The sequence below is a fragment of the Anguilla rostrata genome, chromosome 3 (genome assembly GCF_018555375.3).
Source record: "Anguilla rostrata isolate EN2019 chromosome 3, ASM1855537v3, whole genome shotgun sequence".
Taxonomy (NCBI): Eukaryota; Metazoa; Chordata; class Actinopteri; order Anguilliformes; family Anguillidae; genus Anguilla; species Anguilla rostrata.
Genome location: NC_057935.1, coordinates 41,242,620 through 41,255,870, shown reverse-complemented (window position 1 = coordinate 41,255,870; position 13,251 = coordinate 41,242,620). Strand labels below are relative to the sequence as shown.

Sequence of the window (13,251 nt, the reverse complement as noted above, 5' to 3'; positions counted from 1 at the left end):
TCCACATTTTCAGTATGCTCATTTAAAATCATAACTGTCTCTACACTGTTTGACAAAAAAGGCTGCACAGGTCCACTGTTCATGTATGATTTGACAAAAAATTGTAAAAACAAGCCATTACAACTGTCGACTAAAAAACGATAGAACATGTTTCCTTGGATTAAAACATCATAAACGCTGGCATCATTGATTAAAGAACAACAGAATTCCATCTGCCTTTTATTTGATTATCATAGGTAAATGGGCTGCATTTATATAGCGCTTTTATCCAAAGCGCTTTACAATTGATGCCTCTCATTCACCAGAGCAGTTAGGGGTTAGGTGTCTTGCTCAAGGACACTTCGACATGCCCACGGCGGGGTTTGAACCGGCAACCCTCCGACTGCCAGACAATCGGTCTTACCTCCTGAGCTATGTCGCCCCATAGGGCTGGACTGTGCATTGAGAGGATGGAAAATAGCAGAGGATTTTATTTGCTACATCACAGGCCTCACGCTATCCCTAGATGGTGTATCTCCACAGAGCTCCTCGATGTGCTTTTCAAATCCCACTGGGTTCCATTGTTTCTGAGTATTTCCTGGGTATATGGAAGTGCTGGCCTCTTACTGCATTGTGTGCAGTGTCCTGATGATAAATGTGTAATGGACAGGTCTGGACACATTACTGTGATTTTGATAGCTTACACAAGAAATGATGCAGTTGCTTAACAGTAAAAGCAGTATCGCTAGCACTGCTGCCCTTTCAAAGTTAAACATGTGCAGGGTGAGTCTTCAACAGCTGCAGTCAATTCAGGGGTTTCAATCATTTGCTTACATTTTCCCCATTGATCATTAATTTTTCTTACCCATCATGCATCTGTGACCCTGTGTACTTCCTATTGTTTCCTCTTTCTTGTTGCTCACCTGGTTCTGTTTTACCATACAGCTGGAATATCACTGTCTGTGCTAGCAATGAAGCTTCAGTTCTGAACACGTGCAAGTTACCAAGCAAGAAATTCTGCTTCTGAGAGCTATTGCTTAGGGTTTGGAGAGGTCCAGGCCTACTCAAGTGCATTGGATGATGCACTCATTACCCTTAGACCATGGTATCATCCTGTGGCAGGAATCAGCATTTTGACCCTTGACATATTTCTATAAATGATTTATTTCTTAATTTTACATTTATTTCAAATTATTATTTTTTCCATACTCACTTGTTATGCTTTTCATATTTTAATCATATGGACAATATGGATTATTGGTTGGTCAGGAGGCAGGGAGCAACAATAACACTTGCATGGGACAAGTAATACTAGATAGAAACATCAGACATTACGTACTGGTTGCTGTGAGCACTCAGTATTTTCAATTGAGAAAAAAACTAGAAATACACATCTCTATCAAGAACTTCATATTTGGTCCATAAAATCATCAAGGTGGGAAAACGTTTCTGGCAAAATTCAACAAAAGCAATGGCACCTTCTCATATAGCATGAAATGGGCTTGTTGAGTCATATCTTATAGGCTGGGTAGATTGATAATTAGAATCAGAGCCTGAACATGATTCACTTTATTGCTCATTGAATACGATTCATGCTTCTCCACTACTTTCCACTGACATGTACTTCCAGAAATCAGACAGGATTGTTACGCTACCAATATAGGCATGGGTTTTGGTTGTGAAATTCAGCTCAGGCTCATTTAGCGTTTTCTATAAATTGATGTACATTGTGCCTTATTCTCATACTTACAGAGTGATTTTCTCAAAGTCGGATATGCATCCACCTGAAATATGCAGTATAGGCATTTCATGGTGGTTGCAATGGCAGCATAACTGATTTCATCTTAATGTTTGGATATGTCTTAGGGATTATTTGAATTACTGCAGCCGTGAAGTACAATATAAATGTGAATTAGTTTTGCTATGTGATGTGCTAGTAAAATTGTATCTTCAGTAATAGAACCTTGATAAATATGGCCGCATGTATACTGTAGTGCCAGTGTTTGCTCAGTGAAAGGCACCCCCTAGATCTGGTGTTTGACCTCATTAACTGCTAGATGACATGTTGAACCTTACAGTGTTATATGGACTGTAATGACCCCAGCTGTGCCCTACACATGAACTCACACTGACATGCTGCGATGCACTGCTCACAGGTGACTGCATCAGAGGAGCCCACCGGAGGCCCGCTGGTCTCTGCTCTCTTTTCCGGCTCAGGTCCTCCTTACTTCATTAGAATTATTGATTGGGTGGGATCTAGTTGTTTTACCTGCTGTTCCAGGCTGGAAGCCATCTTTAAAACCCACGAGAATATTGATTTGGGGTCTGGGGAGGCCATTGTTCACCTAAATTCCCATGCCCCCATGACTGCTTGTAGAGATAGGAGTCGCCTTACAGTGTTTAAGCATTTTGTTCTGTTCTTAGAGGCTTGATCAAAATACTGTGGTAATTTAATAGAAATGCTGCACTGATAGGATAGATATCTGGAGGTAATTATGTAATCCAGAACAGGATTAAGACAAACTTATTGGCACATGCAAAAAAGTATTCATTTTAAACCCATATATTGTAGGTGGGGCAGGGAGTCTAAACATCACTTTAACATGTTGCTTGTATCCAGGCAAAGTTGAAATTAATTTCTTAAAATTTCCTGGAACAGGTCGATAAAGTCCTTGAACACCCAGCCTGGATGTCAGTGGTCTTCATGGGGCTGATTTATGAAAAGTTTGTACATTCAACCGCCTTTTGGTCTCTCACATAACCACTCTAATTGCCCTTTAACCTGCATTATAGCAAATTTGATGGGTACAACTTTATGGACTTGTATAAATGACAGAATTTTGAAACCCCATGGATAAATACATTTTTTGTTAGCACTGGGTATGGTGAAGAATGTTGAATAGCGTACTTCATTGCTTCAGAATTTGAGAGATTGGTTTTATTTGTTAGAGTATTAATACAGTGTTTATGTAGGCCTGTGAATGGAAAACTGATAAATTTGAGGCACGAGGGGTCACTAAATGGTTTGATGAGTATGAAAATGATGCAAATCATATGTTATGGCCTTCGCAGTGACCAGGTCAACACAATTGAACACCTATTTTGCACACCTATGGACACCTATTTGTGTTAATAGTGATGGAGAGCACTTTCTATCAACACACCAAATGAGGAAATATCTTTTGGAAGAATGGTGATCCCACCAGTAAAGTTCCAGAGACTTGTAGAATCTAGGCCAAGGCATATTTAAGCTGTTCTGGCAGCTTGTGGTGGCCCAGCACCTTCAGTCAGTCAGTCAGAACCTTTATTTAAATTCTCAGAGGTACAATTGAGGGCCAGGCCTTCATTTTCAATTTAGCCGAGATTACAAACACAATTAAAACACAATAAGTATAATAAAAGATCCCAGAATATAGCAACAGTAACTAACATAGTATATAACAAAATAACTAGAATAAAATAAAGTAAAATATAATAAAAAAAATAAAATAAATAAAATCAAGTACAGATAAGATCAAAAACAGATACAATCAGAGACAGGAATGTTCAGAACCAACGATCTAAACTGCCCATAATTTGGTAGAGAACTGATTTTCAGCAATTGTTGACGCTCATTCCAGGAGGATGGGGCACTAAAATGGAATGCTGACTTCCCAATTTCTGATCGAGGCCGAGGGACCTTAAGCATAAGCAAGCCATTTGATCGGGTTCGATAGGGTCCAGAGCGCCACTCTAACAACCTTGTAATATAAGGTGGAAGCATTCCGACAATGGCCTTAAAGATAAACAAAAATCAGTGTTTATCACGCCTCTCTGCCAGAGAAGACAGACCCACCTTGGCATAGAGGACACAGTGGTGGGTACCATAACTATCGCCAGTGATAAATCTGAGGGCAGAGTGATAGACTGTGTCCAAGCGCTTAAGAGAAGAAGGAGCAGCAATTCTGTAAATAATGTCACCATAGTCCAACACTGAAAGGAAAACTGCTTCAACAATTCTTTTTCTACTGATCATAGGGAAGCAAGATCTGTTTCTATAAAGGAAGCCAATTTTTTGTCTCAGTTTGCTGACGAGATCATCTATATGGAATTTAAATGAGAATTTCTCGTCAAGCCAGATGCCAAGATATTTATATTCAGAAACTCTCTCAATTTTAGAACTATTTGCAGTGGATATAAATATACTATCATAATCAGTGCTTCTGGCTCTAGTAAACAACATGAATTTTGTTTTGCTTGCATTAAGAACCAGCTTAAGCTTAACAAGAGCCTCCTGAAGGGCATTAAAAGCAAGCTGCAGTTTCTCAATGGCAAGCTGAGCAGAATCAGCAGTACAATATACAATAGTATCGTCTGCGTATGGATGGATTTGACAATCATTTACTAAGACACTGATGGTTTTTCCTTTGTCACCCATCTGTGTTTATGGTAGAGGATAGTTTTCAGATAGTTGTATCTTTTGCATTGATTTTTACCAAAAATTATTGGGTGAACCGTTTTGGAATTGTAGCCTTTTTATATATGGTCCACCCAAAATGAACAATCTTAAAGTTGTCATATTTAGTACTTTGTACCAAATACTTTGCATTTGATGACTGTGTACATACTGCATTTTTGTTTGTGATATTTATAGAAATAGAAGATAGAATGAAGTTGTACTGAGTGACAAGATGAGCCTGCTCACACTTCCAGGTGGTATGGCAGACAGCCTCTTTGTTGTCAATCACAATGTCAAAAAGATATTTATGTGGCACCTTGGCAGCAGGTGTTGCAAAGTAGATAACTGTTTACAAGATGGAATGTTCGATATGTATTGCTTACAGCATCAGACGTCTTTTTGTCGTCAACTTAGCACCACAATTTAACTGCACAGGCTAAACATTGATTACAGGATGCAAGGAGGGTCATAACAGCCAATTGCTTTTTTATTTTTTATTTTATTAAGGAGAAATTAATCGCCTGATGATTTTACGTGACAGTAGAAGTCTTCATCAGGTGTTGGACAGGGGAATTAAACCTGTATTGTGAAGGAAGACAACCCTGAGCTTTCCTTGTAATTGGGATCTCCCCTGTGGTCTCACTGGCCTTGACCAGTGTACATTGTGTGTCAGGATGATATAAAAATATAGTTTTTGGGTGCTCCATCCTGATATTTACTGGTTTCTGACTAGCAGCATTTCTATGAGATTGCATTTCAGACACATAGTGTAAAAAACTAACAGTAGAGCACTAATGTATAATGTCAAGCACAAATATTGGAGTTTATGTTTGAATCATCAATAATCAAAGAAATTTAAAAATATGAAACTTAGACTGGAGGGCACAAATTATGTTTTCCAAAACAGTTCCTTTAATGTCATGCCTCCCCCATAATTTGATATAGGCCTATTTACAGGGGTGGAGAGACTGTCGGACTGCATTTATTTTGGATGATAGCTTTTGCTCAACTCCCAGATAGATTGGCTGTGCACAAATGGTTTAATAATTGGCTCTCCCATCTAGCCTGTATTCATGGAAATGTGTGCTGTTTTCCTATTGCATAGACACATGGAAGCAACCTGCCGAGGATTTCACGATTGGCTGATTGTTTCTAGGGGGTGCGATTGAAGGGGGTGTTCAGGCTGTTGACTAAAGACAGCAGTGGTTAAAAAAAATTGATGTGGTTCAGTGGATAGAGTAACATTGTGTTGTAATGCTTAGAGCAGCAGCATAGATACTGTAGAACTGTTAAAGAAACCATTTTGTTTGTGTGCCATCAAGCAAGCTACTGTCCTGTTTTACTTCAGCAAAAATTGTACCTATATTGTATGTATAATGTAACATACCATGAACAGTACAATATTATGTATAATACTGCATATAATACTGCAGTGTTTAATGTAATCTGTAATGCAATGCTCCCAAAAGCCAATAAAACCAGATTTTCTCCATTGTTTGACAAGTTCAGCATGTAGCCTAAGGCTTGCCTTTTTAGATTTTGAGGGAGTAAAGTGACGTTTGTCACAGAGTGCTCTCGGCCTGGTCTCCAGCCAATTCACAGCACTTAAGACTCTGCATGACACTGAATTTAGGGTCCCAATCCTTGTGAAACTCGTGTGATGGGGCTGCAATCCTAAGTGGAACACACTAATAACTGTTGAAGGTACAGCTTCAAAGAGGTAAGGAGCAAAGGGATGTGGCTGTGGCTGTTGCTTCTCATGAAGCATGTAACTTCAAGATGGATTCAGATTACACCACAAAACTTTGTGTGCCAATCAGCAGACATAGGAGGCAAACCCTACATTAGTGGCCCAATCACACAAATGGGGGGTGTTGGAGGCGTAATTTCCAGCCATTTAACAAATGTAGTGCTCATTGGCCACATGGTGCGGTGATAACAGGCTAAAATGCTTAACAGTGGCTCAAATTTAAACTGGCATATCTCATGCCCGATTGCAGATGCAGTCATGCAACTGTGTGCATCTTCTGATGTGAAGGGTATGGAAGAAATTAACTATGGATGAATATCTGACAAGTGGAACTGGCATATTTTGACAATTGCATAGTGTTGGCAGAGGTATGCAGTCCATTGAGGGCAGCCATTAGGAATAGCCAAACTGAAGTGTAGTTGCAAATTAATCTGACACACTAAATGACTAGATGTTTAGTACTCTGCATGTCTCAATGAATAAGGAATATACTGCAATATAAAGATATGTTGGGTTAATCACTAAAGTCAGTCAGTACTGGTAAATGTGAGTATTTGTAACTCCTGAAAAATGAAAAAAAAAAAAATATATATATAGGCTAAAGTTGCTTAAAAGGGTGTCAGATTTGAACCAGTTGTTCTTGCTGGTTCAAAAAAAAATGATTATGGTCAACGGATCACTGTTGCCGTTTGAATTAGTGCACATAATCCTATAGTACGCATTTACACCGGCTGTCCCTCTTTGCTAATGATATCTTACTGTCTTATTTGCTGACATCAACTAAGGCTACGTTTGTACTTTAGGTCTTCACTTCTCTTAATAGTTACCAGCGAAGAATGCATGTACTAAAAAAAATACATGTGATTCAAATTGGGGCACTTTTACTCGGCAGTGTAAACGTACCCCAAGACAGCTCAATACGGAAGAGGATTAGGGCCACGTGCAATTTTTTTTGAGTTCTGACTTTAAAGTCAGAATTCAGAATTCTGACTTTATTCTCAGAATTCTGACTTTAATCTCAGAATTCTGACTTTAAAGTCAGAACTCAAAAAAAAATTTTCACATGTGACCCTAATCCTCTTCCGTAGCTCAACGTTTTCTGTCTTCAACATGAAATTTTTAGAGAAATTAAATGGAGGATGAAGGCTCAGGCCAGTGGACGAATACTGTGGTTAAGTGCTTTTTAAGGCTGTGGGGCGAAGAGTAGGTATAGTCCAAATACATGGGATGTTCATTGTTGGCCGAAGATGCTTCGAAAACCAAGACCTTGAATCAACTATTATTTTGGTCTCCATTTGTATCCGTTGCAGATGGCGATATGGCTGTGGCAGCATGGTTGTGTTCTTTCGTTTCGGTAACTATAACAAAACTCTCCTGTATGCATTTGGGTTGTTTCAAGTGTAAACCTTGTTAACGCAGGTAGCAGATATGGGTCACTTTTAAAAGTAGATATAAATGGGTTGTCAAAAAAAATAGCATATTGCCTATTGCCTATAGGCAAAAAAATGGAACTGGGCATCAAGACCTACGGTGTAAATGTAGCCTTGGTCGCTGGAGATGCCAAATGTACCCTAATAATTACCCTTTTTTCCATTATCACTGAGGTCACCTATTGTAGCAAATATTTACTATAATGTTCCAGCAATTATCATCACTTTAATCTTTCTTGGCAAGACCAACATCATTTGTTATAGACATTTAGCCCAGTCTTTTTTTTTTGGGTTGCTTTTCGCCACAAAAACGGTATCTCTTGTCATTAGGGCAGGGAAATGTACGTAGGCTAGCATGTATTATTGTAACTGCACAGGCTATGGAAGACTTTTGGCTACTATAGCTAATAATGTTGCTACACATAGTGCAGGCATACCGCAATTAGTTTTTTTATTTATTTTTGTGACCCTGCAATCCTGTTATCTATGTTTCTTTCATTACAGAAATGTATTTTGTTATTCCCATGCGAATGTGGCTTTTATATGTTGTGGCTTTTAAAGAAATCCTATTTATTTTAACTTGGGGTTGTTGGTAGTAAGACGATATATGGGAGAACAAACCCGCGGTCACATGATTGCAACTCTTTGGTCATGCAGTAATCATATGATGCCATCTTTTCAACATGTTGAGTGCAAAACAATGTTATTGCCTTGCCGTGCTTTAAGTTCAAGGGGCTTTAAGGGGAATGATGTAAGCTCACTTCCTAGGCTGATTTCTTCTGAATCTATGATTTCTTTGATTATCTATGATAATACTTTTTCAGGAAGAAATTGCTGGTATGAACTGTAGTATTGAAGTATAACCACCGCATATTATGAACATATAATGTATTGGCATATGTTGCCTCATAATCAACTCCAAATCCCTAAAAAATGTTTAGAATAAAGTATTTATACTCCATTATGTTAAATATTTGGATTTTCCCACCATTTTTCTAAAGAGAAAAGCCTTTGACATGGCAGGGGGGAAACAGTCCAAATAAAGACTTGAGCAAAATATAAATACCTCTTGCATTGTCATGTCAATTACAGAAGTGTGACATCATATCATGCTCTGGTATGTTTAAGAATCTCTAACCTCTAACTCCCCACCTGACCTCCTCCTTCAAGGTTTTACCTAAAAACCTTCTTTGCATTAAACAATTAGATAAACATGATTGTATCATGGCAAACGTTTCTCCCCCCCCCCCAAAAAAAACAAAAAACTTTTGCTCTTAAACAGCATGCAAATCAGTTAGGAAGGGATTCCATGCTTCACAGAAACAGCTTGAATTGCCCAGCTTTGCCACATTGGAGGAGACTCGTTTTGTTGCCATGGAAGCAGAGGAGAGTGGCGCGGCTGCATGCACCGCTGAGCCAAGGTTGCGTGATTGATGGGCAAGGTAATGTGGGAGAGCTGTTCCCGAGGAAAATTGATTTTTGAATTCCTCTGGCTGGCATTAGTGGCATGCCACTTTTCTGTAGGGTTGCGGGGGATTAAAAACTGGTGTCAGCCATTGTCTGCTCCGGCTGGTCATAGAACCTAAACCACCCGCCCCCTCCCCCACCCCCTCCACCCCTACACTCGTGCAGGTTCAGACCATTCTGCCCCTATGGTGAATATATTCACACATTGGTGGACTACAAACTCATATATCTGTTCCTGTTTCCTTTTACTGTCCTTTCTACAAGGGCTTTTATGCATTTTACAGTCATTTTTTTCACAGGCAGTCTATTTCTCAATACTACAGTACTACTTCAGTTTACTGTTGACCACAAGCCCCTCATCCCTGACCCCCTATGAATGTGTCAGGGAGAAAGAGAAAAACCTCCCTCTCATTTTTTGTAATGTGTGTTCATGGAATTATGATCCTATTTCTCCTCAGAGCATTGCTTGGATGCAGCGAGGGTTATGCTTAGTCTTGAGATCCAAAGAGATGTACATTCTGTGTGTCTGTGACAAACTGACTGACCCTGCACAATGCAGCCTATTTGCTAAGATACAGTGATATTCTCCACAACATACAATGCCCCTGGCATTTTTGAATGGTACTATTTAGCCAAAAATAAATAATGCAGAGCCAAATAATATGATCTCACATAGAAAGAAATTAGATGATTGGCTACAGTTAAGAGCCTATATACCAATACATTTGAGTGCATGTTTATATGGGTGTGCATTTGTGTCTGAGTTTTTTAAACACCTTCTTCTGGGTATTACCATTCATCAGTGGTCTGTTGCAACATGGATGTTGCTATGGAAACAGAACCCATTTGGCCTGCAGTGTCTTACATAAAATGGTCAGACTCCACCTCTTCCTGCGGTGCATCTTGCCTTGGATGCACAGAACTGTGTAGTTGGATGATTACACTGCTTTTCCTGCGAGTCTGCTGACAAATGTTATATGCCGGAGGTCTTTTTTTGTACTTTATTTATCGTCACTCCTTATTATAGAATATAACAATGTTTACAATGTCTTTAAAAAGTGACAATTGTATTTTTCCCCTCAGTTTTCTGATAGTGAGATATAGCATAGTACATAAATAATAACAGAAAATGAGGTCGAATACCACAGTTGTGTTACTATTGCTTGTTAATATATCTCCTGTAAACTGCATGTGCTAGACACTAACTGATGTTCACCATCATCGCTGCTAATGTGTCTGTGTGCTTACCTGTGTGTGTTGTAGTGTTGTAGTTTGTGTGTGTGTGTGTGTTTGTGTTTGTATGCATGCATGCATTTCTGTGTGCATGCACATGCTGGTGTGTGTCTGGGACAGGAGTTGTAGAAAATAACCTGCTGTGTTGTGTCTAACCCAGGATGTGTTTCTGTGCTTTTCCTATTTTCTTTTGGCCTATCTAAACATTTCTCTATTATTTTCTGAATTTAGCAAACATGAAATTCTCTCAACTCCAGTTATTCCTCTGCAGTTATCTCAACAGTCCGACATTACTATAAATATTCCATAGGAACCTGTTCCAGAGAGCATGCAGGAAAATCTTCTTCTCATTTCAATATTTAAATAAAAGTTAACTTAGGTGCCCAAACATGGACTGAACACACTGTCCAATTCCCATTCCAATTTGGAATGTCCAATGAACTGTTTGCAGCTGCTCTCAGGTGTAATCTCTACTGTTGTTTTGAGAGTGTTTAAGTCATTCTCCTGAGAAATACATGGTATCACCAGCCTGCTTCTTTACGAACTGCAGCGCACAGCCAAGCTTTCATAGAGTTGAGTCACCTTTCATATGAAGCTTTAAGGATGCTATCGACCAGCACAGGCCACGGGAGAGCAATGAGAAGCGGACTCCTGACCGACTGAACCCTCCCGTACCCTAAGTGATGCAAATTACTAGGTGTTGCCGCGGTCAGTGTTGGCACCTTTGGGATTCGATCCATGGGCCACAGCGTGGTTCCTTCACTGAATGAGTCACCCAGCATCCCTTTCATTTCTGTATTTTTTGATTACTTGGTCTATGGTGAACATCAGTTTGTAGTGAAACACCAAGATCCAGTTTCTTGTAGCTGACAGAGCCTGGTAACACAACTGTGCAAAAGTTACAGTTGCTGTCCTGTTACTTTGGAATCAGTTGATACTGACGGACCTCCCTCACAGATTTATGCCTGAAAGACTTTGCACATGTCCTACAATTTTTCAGCTGTAGTTCTTTTTAGGGCTTTACCTCTTTGGAAACGGGGTGATGGAAGAAGGAATATAATGGATGGGATGGGTACAAGAAATGGATTGATCGATTACTCATTTGCAGGGCTTGACATTAACACCTGCCAGAATTCAGCAATGCCGTGTAACTTGTTCGCTCTTGCTAGTCACTTTGGAGGATGACCTTTCGGTAGCATTTTCTATTAAAAGAATTATTGTAGTTTACAAAAGGCATCTGAAATAATTAAGTCAATTTGTAGTGATATCACACTATATGATGTCAGGTGTCTACATACTTTTAGCCCTGTAGTCTATGATACTACAACTCCCATGAGTACTGTGTGCACACTGTGTGCTCATCACATTGGCCATCTACTTCACTCCTCGCTCTCGCTTCCTCAGTGGGAGAAGGTGAACCCAGCTGAAATCAAACAAACATGAACATGGTGCTGCATATACTGTACCAATGTGTATAGCCTACACCTATACTCATTGTGACTTTAAAGTGTTTGTTTATTGACACTCCATACCAGTGGGATTCTCAGTTCTCCAGTTCTGACAGTTTTGTGATTTGGACGGGTGTACGTCCATGATTTCAAAGTCGCTTTAGTTTTTCCATGAGCACAAGCTTGAATCTCAATGAAATCTAGATGTCTAGAGGGGTGGAAGTCTAGGTTGAGAAATGTTTTGACATAAATGGACTAGGTTAGCTCAATGTAGCTCAGGTTTTACCCAGATATAGCCTGGCGATGTCAAAGCAGGCTAGAAAACTCACTTTCCAACTAAATGTTGCTGGGTTTCACCAAATGTCACATCATGCTCAATACTATCAGATGTAGCCAGTTCTCCTCAGCTGTAGGCAAGTAATAAAGTAATTTTAATTTACAATGCAAAACTGCGCATGTTCTAATCAACATTTTTTTAAATTGTGGATACATGTAGGTTCCTTTTTCTCCCCACTAACACTTGGAAAATATTCATGGCAAAGATCTGCAATGCAAATTTTGTCATCTGAACAATCCTGAAGCGCATGTTTTGTTAAAGATATGTAGCTTTTTAGATTTTTTTAGATTTTCCCACTCACTCACACACGCACACACACACACACACAGACACACAGTTTATTCAGGTTGGTAGCTGTAAGGGTTTCTGTTCAAATAAAATGTTATGCCCAAAAGATACATTGTCCAATTACCTAGGCTATATTAATTACTTTTTTTGTGAGGGGGTATTTTGTCTGGTGAAAATTCTGAGTGGCTAATGACTTTGGGAAACCACTAGCCACAGTGGCTGGTGAGGCAAGAAGTTAATCTCAACTGGATACAGGTCTACTCAATCTTTTTTATTATATATAAAGGCCATGCATGTACAGCTATGTGTTGGACCATGGCTCCATTTATTACTTCATCATACAGCAGCCTATGTAAAAAAGAAGAAGCATATTAAAATAGAGAATATTTCTTAATCTAATCTGAACTGAATAGAGAAAATATGTATGTTCAAATGCATGTTTTGATTGCAATCATGCTTTTTGTTGGTGAGCTATTGTGGAAGCAGGAAATGTCAGAGTAGCTGAGCATTACACAGTTTGAATGCCCTGCGCTGAGGGAAATTGCCCAAGGCAAATTTACAACCTCCATCAATTGTAATGAAAACATGCTTTTCAAAATTTCCATTTAAAAGGAAACGTTGTAAAGGCATACTTCAGGATTTTTACCTTGAAAATATTATAAAATAATCATACTAAGGCATATCTATGATGCACTGGAAATATCTGTCTTTACGTACTTTCGCCAAATTCATGCAAATCAATTCATGCAAAATTGAATCAATTTACCTGTTATTGTAAAATGTGTGTGGGACGTTTCTGGGCATGACACTCTTTCCTGTGTGGGCAGGGGTGAGGTGTCACTTATTTCACGGTACTAACGATACCTCAAGCTATCCAGCTA

At 39.2% G+C, this 13,251-nt stretch overlaps 1 protein-coding gene across 2 annotated transcripts in view; it reads left to right on the top strand.

Annotated features, from left to right (window-relative positions):
• Positions 1 to 13,251, top strand: part of LOC135250850 (kalirin-like) — a 153,512-nt gene that overhangs the window by 16,292 nt on the left and 123,969 nt on the right. The gene's annotated exons all lie outside the window — the stretch shown is intronic.